General features: G+C 49.3%; 1 long non-coding RNA gene across 1 annotated transcript; it reads right to left on the bottom strand.

Moving 5' to 3' along the window:
- Window positions 1–3,567: 3,567 nt before the first annotated feature.
- LOC136789746 (uncharacterized) lies at window positions 3,568–5,952 on the bottom strand. The gene is made up of 3 exons (XR_010828672.1): window positions 5,008–5,952; window positions 4,620–4,676; window positions 3,568–4,397 (listed from the first exon to the last, which is right to left on the bottom strand). It is a non-coding gene; the product is annotated as an uncharacterized lncRNA (long non-coding RNA).
- Between the last annotated feature and the right edge of the window lie 2,858 nt (window positions 5,953–8,810).

Genomic DNA, 8,810 nt, shown 5'->3' with positions numbered 1-8,810 from the left:
GCACCAGGAGGTACAGGAGTGGCTGGGGGTGGAACCCCTGGAAATACAGGCCACAGAGTGAGTGACTAGGCATTCCCAAGCCCTGATGGACATGGCCCTTTCCAGACAATACACAGCACCTGCCCTGAGATATCTGCTGGTCTTCTTTCATCAGCTATCCACTGCATTCTGTGGGATGCATTAGCAAGAGCAGGCTAATGGAGTCAGGGGAGGGAGTTTTCCTTTCTTGTTTGTACTGAGGAGGGAAAGAGCACAGAACTGGTGTGGGCTCCAAGGACAAGGAGGTGACACCATTCTGGTGAGGATGCAGAAGAGACTGCACCGAAGTTCTGATACCTACAAACCCACATCTCCCTCCTTCACGTTCCACTGCTACCCAATGTTCCCCATCTTGCAATCCACTTTAGAACCTCCCATACTCGTGTGACAACCTGTTCTCAGTGTTTCCCTTTCATCTCAGTTCTCCCCATCATTTCACTCCCCTTTTCCAGTGTTTCCTAAGTGGTCTGCTTTGCACTGTTGTCTAGTTGTTTCCTCATCTTCATGTATCTATGAATTTGTAATGTCTCACAGTGCTCCTCCTTCCTGTTTCCTCATGTGTTAGTGTCACCCAGTTTACCTTACAGCCCAGTATCTCACAATTCCCAGCTCATTCCTGTCTCTCTGGGACTCCCACATCTTGGACACCCGTCTCTTTCATTTTACACTACCAACAAATTCCTGGCATCTTCCAGAATCTCCAGGATCACCCATCTTTCCTTGAACCCATACCTGCCCACAGCCTGAACTGCCTATAAACTAGTGCCACTTCAGTTCTCCCAGCTCCTACCACCTACTAATTCCTTGTATCCTCACAAGCAACAAAATGAAGTGGTAGAGGCCCTATCCTCCCCTTCTTCAAAGGGGACTGGAGAGAGCACAGAGACCAACTCTTCCTGGATGGGCTCAGTGAAGGGCAGAAAGACAATGAGTCCAAGTTGAGACAGCTTGGAAATTTCATGGTGAAGAAAAGACTACTCTTCCTGGGGAGTGGCATAGTACTGCTGGCACAGGATCAAGGGGAAGTAATGGGTTTCCATGTGGTGACACTTTCAATAATGTCCTGACACAGTCCTTGAAGAGTGTGCAAGAGGTTAGGGGCCAAGCCTTACCCTAAGCAAAGGAGAAACTGAATACATTGTGGGTTACCTCCCCCAAATCCCTCCTTAGTTATCCCAGGGAGGACCTCAATTCTTACCCCATTGTCATTGAAGCTGCGGTCACCAACCCTATTCCGGTTGAAGCTGCCATGGTTCTGAAAAACAAACACTGTTATAGTGGGGCTACCAAGGGGCTCCTGGTGCCCTTTCTCCTGTGTACCACATGGCAAAGAAAACCCAAGATCTCTGTGTGGGATGGTAATGGAAGAATGGCTGCTTGAGAGTGGAAACACTTACCCCTGCATCACCCACAGGATCCTGAAAAGATGAGAGAGCAGAGTGTTATGAGGATGCTACTTTGCTCTCACCACAAAATCTATCCCCTTCATACACTCCCTATATCTCCCAGGTTGTTAAGGGCCCTGAAGCCAGGTCAGAGGAAAGAGCTCAGGTCATGAGCAGAGTTATGTCTATGTGCAACCATTTAGGGGAAGAAGAGGGGGAGGGGAAGGGTGTAGACCCTGGGGAAAACAGTTGGACTGGGACAGGGGATGTTCCAGAGGTCCGCTCATCTCTTTCACAAACCAGATCCACAAACCAGAGTGTGCAAGAGGTTAGGGGCCAAGCCTTACCCTAAGCAAAGGAGAAACTGAATACATTGTGGGTTACCTCCCCCAAATCCCTCCTTAGTTATCCCAGGGAGGACCTCAATTCTTACCCCATTGTCACTGAAGCTGCGGTCACCAACCCTATTCCAGTTGAAGCTGCCATGGTTCTGAAAAACAAACACTGTTATAGTGGGGCTACCAAGGGGCTCCTGGTGCCCTTTCTCCTGTGTACCACATGGCAAAGAAAACCCAAGATCTCTGTGTGGGATGGTAATGGAAGAATGGCTGCTTGAGAGTGGAAACACTTACCACTGCATCACCCACAGGATCCTGAAAAGATGAGAGAGCAGAGTGTTATGAGGATGCTACTTTGCTCTCACCACAAAATCTATCCCCTTCATACACTCCCTATATCTCCCAGGTTGTTAAGGGCCCTGAAGCCAGGTCAGAGGAAAGAGCTCAGGTCATGAGCAGAGTTATGTCTATGTGCAACCATTTAGGGGAAGAAGAGGGGGAGGGGAAGGGTGTAGACCCTGGGGAAAACAGTTGGACTGGGACAGGGGATGTTCCAGAGGTCCGCTCATCTCTTTCACAAACCAGATCCACAAACCAGAGTGTGCAAGAGGTTAGGGGCCAAGCCTTACCCTAAGCAAAGGAGAAACTGAATACATTGTGGGTTACCTCCCCCAAATCCCTCCTTAGTTATCCCAGGGAGGACCTCAATTCTTACCCCATTGTCATTGAAGCTGCGGTCACCAACCCTATTCCAGTCGAAGCTGCCATGGTTCTGAAAAACAAACACTGTTATAGTGGGGCTACCAAGGGGCTCCTGGTGCCCTTTCTCCTGTGTACCACATGGCAAAGAAAACCCAAGATCTCTGTGTGGGATGGTAATGGAAGAATGGCTGCTTGAGAGTGGAAACACTTACCCCTGCATCACCCACAGGATCCTGAAAAGATGAGAGAGCAGAGTGTTATGAGGATGCTACTTTGCTCTCACCACAAAATCTATCCCCTTCATACACTCCCTATATCTCCCAGGTTGTTAAGGGCCCTGAAGCCAGGTCAGAGGAAAGAGCTCAGGTCATGAGCAGAGTTATGTCTATGTGCAACCATTTAGGGGAAGAAGAGGGGGAGGGGAAGGGTGTAGACCCTGGGGAAAACAGTTGGACTGGGACAGGGGATGTTCCAGAGGTCCGCTCATCTCTTTCACAAACCAGATCCACAAACCAGAGTGTGCAAGAGGTTAGGGGCCAAGCCTTACCCTAAGCAAAGGAGAAACTGAATACATTGTGGGTTACCTCCCCCAAATCCCTCCTTAGTTATCCCAGGGAGGACCTCAATTCTTACCCCATTGTCACTGAAGCTGCGGTCACCAACCCTATTCCAGTCGAAGCTGCCATGGTTCTGAAAAACAAACACTGTTATAGTGGGGCTACCAAGGGGCTCCTGGTGCCCTTTCTCCTGTGTACCACATGGCAAAGAAAACCCAAGATCTCTGTGTGGGATGGTAATGGAAGAATGGCTGCTTGAGAGTGGAAACACTTACCACTGCATCACCCACAGGATCCTGAAAAGATGAGAGAGCAGAGTGTTATGAGGATGCTACTTTGCTCTCACCACAAAATCTATCCCCTTCATACACTCCCTATATCTCCCAGGTTGTTAAGGGCCCTGAAGCCAGGTCAGAGGAAAGAGCTCAGGTCATGAGCAGAGTTATGTCTATGTGCAACCATTTAGGGGAAGAAGAGGGGGAGGGGAAGGGTGTAGACCCTGGAGAAAACAGTTGGACTGGGACAGGGGATGTTCCAGAGGTCCGCTCATCTCTTTCACAAACCAGATCCACAAACCAGAGTGTGCAAGAGGTTAGGGGCCAAGCCTTACCCTAAGCAAAGGAGAAACTGAATACATTGTGGGTTACCTCCCCCAAATCCCTCCTTAGTTATCCCAGGGAGGACCTCAATTCTTACCCCATTGTCATTGAAGCTGCGGTCACCAACCCTATTCCAGTCGAAGCTGCCATGGTTCTGAAAAACAAACACTGTTATAGTGGGGCTACCAAGGGGCTCCTGGTGCCCTTTCTCCTGTGTACCACATGGCAAAGAAAACCCAAGATCTCTGTGTGGGATGGTAATGGAAGAATGGCTGCTTGAGAGTGGAAACACTTACCCCTGCATCACCCACAGGATCCTGAAAAGATGAGAGAGCAGAGTGTTATGAGGATGCTACTTTGCTCTCACCACAAAATCTATCCCCTTCATACACTCCCTATATCTCCCAGGTTGTTAAGGGCCCTGAAGCCAGGTCAGAGGAAAGAGCTCAGGTCATGAGCAGAGTTATGTCTATGTGCAACCATTTAGGGGAAGAAGAGGGGGAGGGGAAGGGTGTAGACCCTGGGGAAAACAGTTGGACTGGGACAGGGGATGTTCCAGAGGTCCGCTCATCTCTTTCACAAACCAGATCCATCATGAGGCAGCAGATAGGGCTCAGGCCAGGGCTGCCTCCTCAGGGCTAGGATGCTCCTGGTTTTGTTCCCCCACACCCAGCCTTGGGAGCACAGAGAAAGGGCAACTGCCTGTTAGTTTCTGATGCGATAGACACTGTGGTCTGTTGCAATACTCACATAGATGACTGGGGGCTCGAAGCCATTCTGCAAGGAAGAGCGAGAAAGAGAGGTGTATAGGTGCTTACGGATTATCCTCTGCATCTCCTGGGGCCCTGATGTTAGGTATTTGTGGAATCCACCTTCTTCCCAAGTTCTCCTGGCTCAGTCAACCATTTATCTCCCAACATACATGTTTTATCACTCCAGTTTTCTGAGATATGTTCTTTCTCCCCTTCCATATTCTGCCACATATCCATTCATACTCACCCCATTGTTGTTGAAGCTGCCATCCCCAGCACTGTTCCCATTAAAGCTGTTAGAGTCCTGGAAGGAATATACAGAGGCTATAGCTGTGGTCCTGCCATGACTGGGGCGGCAGGAGGGAGGGTGGGGGAAGATGGAGGGGGAGCAGGAGTGAGTGAGTGGCAAAGACAGAGGGAAAATAGGGTCAGATTTCTATTTCTCACTCCCCTCATACTTAGTGGGTAGCTTGGAGAATAAGATCCTCCTAATGCCCCCACTCTTAGGACCCACTATGGTTGTAGACAGGATGTTCTCAGTCCCTTGGCAACCTCCTCCCTCTCATTGTCCCCTCGCAGGGGCATGACTGGTCCCCATATATCCTGAACCACCCAGTCCCTCCAAATTTTCCTACCAGGGGAGCTGCCTTAGTGCCTCCAAGCACAAGGAGACAAACAGCCAGGAATGCAACACAGATCTCTTCCTTCATGGCTTCTTCTTTGCAACAGGGTACTCAGTCCTTCAGGCAGGGTCAATATACAATGCTGAGGCTGGGGCTGGATTTATAGGGCACAGCCAGATCTTGCCACATCAGCTTTGCCTGAGCCAGCCCCGAAATCCTGACCCAACCCATGGTTTTCCTGGTATCACATGCCCCAACCTTGGCTTATCACTGTCTCCTAATCTCTCTCCACCACTCCCTTTTGTGGGAATATACCTTTGTTTTGATCTTTCAAAGAGGGACATTGGCAGTTTCACGCCCATACTCCATTTTAGATCAATGTTTGATATTAAGCCACTTTGTTCAAACTGTGGAACAGTGCAGTTTGGAAAGTTTCCTCAAATGAAGAAACACTCCCTAATCCCTGGTGCCAGGCCCTGCCCCAGGGCTGCCTTGTTCCACTGACAGATGATTTGTACCTCTGTGTGGTGGTACCCTGCCACTCCCTGGGATAATCCCAGCCTTTCTGTAGAGACCATTGGTCTGATGACTGGTTTTAATAAGTCTCCCCAAACTCAGGATGAAACAACATATTCAGATTTAGCCCTATCCTTCTCCTTGTCTGGGAAATATCTCCTTGGTACCATATCTTTCTCAAGGCCCTCTGCTCTAGGAGGATGCCAGGTAATGACTTTCAAACAACCTTGGTTTGGGCAAAGGCCATTGTGAGCTCTGACTTTCCTCAGTTTTCAGACATAATGAACCTGGCACTTATTTTGGCAATGACTGTGCAAGGCTCCTGTCCAGGGCTGGCAAACAGGAGAAAAGTATCTCCAATAAATATTTGCGAATGTTATCAAACGAGATGCCTATTCAGAGAGCAAGCTGTACCCAGAATGGTCCAGAGGCCTCATGGTGATAGAAGTGTTTCTGCAGTGGGCACCCTTCAGTTGGAGGTTTGAAGCTTTCCATCCTTCCCTGCTCCTGCCCCCCCCTCCCCCCATTTTACCATTCCCCTTCCCCCCCCCCCCCCCCCCGCCCCCTTCCACTAGGCTGGGCAAGGCTGAGACCAGTGATTCAGGGAGCAGTTCAGGAGAGAAGGACTGAGGCTTGTGTGGGGCAACATACTACCTCCAGCCCGAATGGTGCCCCATGGCAATAACCTATTACACCCATGTCTCTGCTAGCCAGAATGGAGCTGACGGGGACAGGAAGGGGATTATCTCCCCGACCTGCCCCACAATGGGAGCTCCACAGCTGTGGCCTGGGACCAGCTGGTGTCCCCAGGACAAGGGAGATGTCATCAGAGATCCTGGAGATGGTGGGGGCTGGAACACAGAGCAGGTGGGGAGAGGTTGAGGTACATGTGTTTGTCCAGCCAGGAAATGAGAAGGCATGGGAGTATCAGTCCCAGCAGCAGCAGACTCATTCCCCAGAGAGGGCTGAGGAGGGGTTAGAGACAGACTCTTCTTGGAGGTGCCCAGCAAATGTGACAGGGTCACTAGCGCAATTGAAGTGCATCTACACCAATGCATACAGTATGGGCAACAATCAGGAGGACCTGGAAGCCATTGTACAGCAGGAAAATGGTGATGTAGTTGCCATCTCAGAAACATGGTGGGATGGTTCGCACAACTGGGGTGCTACATTGGATGGCTACAAACTCTTTGGAAGGGATAGGCTAAGAAGGAGAGGGGTTGGGATAGCCCTGCATATTAGGGAGTGTTTTGACTGTCTAGAGTTTAAAAATGGCTAAGACAGGATTGAGTGCTTGTGGATAAGAATCAGGGGGAAGACCAATGAGGCAGATTTCATAGTTGGTAGTCTGTTATAGACTGCCCAACCAAGCTGAAGTGGCAGATGAAATATTCTATAAGCAGCTGGGAGAAATCTCTTATCTGTAGCCTTTGTGCTCATGTGGGACTTCAACTTAACAAATATCTGCTGGAAGTACAACACAGAAGAGAGAAAACAGTCTACGAGGTTTCTAGAGTGTGTGGAAGAAAACTTCCTGACAGAGATGGTGAGAGAGCCAACCAGGGACGGTATGCCCCCCCCCCCCCCCCCCCAAGATCTTTTGCTTGTGAACAGAGAACTTGTGGGTGATGTGAAGGCTGGAGGCCACCTTGAGCATACTGATTATGAATTAATAGAGTTTTTTATTCTTGGAAAAGTAAGGAGGGGGGTTAGCAGAACTGCCACCCTGGACTTCCAGAGAGCAGACTTTGGACAGAGAACTGTGGCTAGAGCTGAGGAAGAAAAAGACCTTTGGAAGAAGGGGCAGGACACTCAGGAGGACTATAAAGATGTTGTGAGGCTGTGCAGGGAGAAAATTAGAAGGGCCAAAGCCCAGCTGGAGCTCAGTCTGGCTACTGCTGTTAAAGACAATAAAAATGTTTTTTTTAAAGGAGGACTAAGGAGAAACTCCATCCTTTATCGGATGTGGGGGGAAACATAGTGACAAGAGATGAGGTACTTCAGGCCTTCTTTGCCTCAGTCTTTAGCAGCAAGTCCAGTTATTCTTCAGGTACCCAGCCCCCTGAGCTGGTAGATAGGGACAGGAAGCAGAGTGAAGCACTCATAATGCATGAGGAAATGGTTAGTGGCCTGCTAAACCACTTAGACACGTGCAAATCTATGGGGGCCAGATGGGATCCTCCAAGGGGTACTGAGGGAGTTGGCGGAAGTGCTCACCATGCCTCTTTCCATCATTTCTCGGCAGTCGTGGCTATCAGGGGATGTCTCCCATCACCCACTTTACGGCTAGCAAATGTGATGCCCATCTACTAGAAGGGCCGGAAGGAAAATCCAGGAAACTACAGGCCTGCCAGTCTGACTTTGTTGTGGGGGAAGCTCATGGAGCAGATTATCTTGAGTGCCATCATGCAGCACACAGAGGGCAACCAGGTGATCAGGCCCAGTAAGCATGGGTTTATGAAAGGCAAGTCCTTCTTGACAAACCTGATCTCCTACAAAAATGTGGCATGTAGGAAGCTCTAGAGGCCTCTAATGAGTTCTAGGATTTTCTAATGTCTTCTAATGAGCGTGTTTAACTGCCCTTGACCTAGGAAGCTGCAAGAGAGGGGGGGGAGGGGAGAGATTATCCAATTAGGATAGGGAAAAGGTTCTTCACTGAGAAGGTGGTCAGGCACTGGCACAGGCTCCTCAGAGAAGTGGCCATGGCACCAAGCCTGTTGAAGTTCAAGAAACATTTGAACAATGCTCTCAGCCATATGGTTTGATGTTGTGTGGCCCTGTGTGGAGCCAGCAATTGGATGTGGTGATTTTTGTGGGTCCCCTCCAACTGGGGATATTCCATAGTTCCACGATTCAGGAGTCGAGGTTCCAGGAGCCTTGAGGAACACCTGACAGTTCTCTGAGACTCTTGAGTGTGTCTGGTGCTGTTTGGAAAGGGAATTCACTACAGTATGGGTCTGAGGAAGCTCTAGAAGCCTCCTCTAACAAGATCTAGGGTCTTCCAATGAATGTGCTTGACTGCCTGTGTTGGTTTTACCTTGCTGGGCAGCTAACTTCCACCACAACTGCTCTCTCGCTCTCCCTCCTCAGAGGAAGAGAGGGAGAAGAAAGTATGCTGGAAAGAAAAAAAAAAAAAAGGCTCACAGGTTGACATAAGGATAATTTAATTAAAGGGAAAACAAAGAGGGAAAAAAAAGCAAGCAAGCAACCAAAAAAAAAAAAACAAACAAGCAAAAGCTGCATGGAAGCACAGTGAGATATAAAAAATTATTCCCTACTTCTCATCAATGAGCGATGTT

The sequence above is a fragment of the Anser cygnoides genome, chromosome 1 (genome assembly GCF_040182565.1).
Source record: "Anser cygnoides isolate HZ-2024a breed goose chromosome 1, Taihu_goose_T2T_genome, whole genome shotgun sequence".
In the NCBI taxonomy this organism is placed as follows: Eukaryota; Metazoa; Chordata; class Aves; order Anseriformes; family Anatidae; genus Anser; species Anser cygnoides.
Note: the sequence above shows the minus strand (reverse complement) of the source record. Positions and strands in the feature narration are given on the sequence as shown.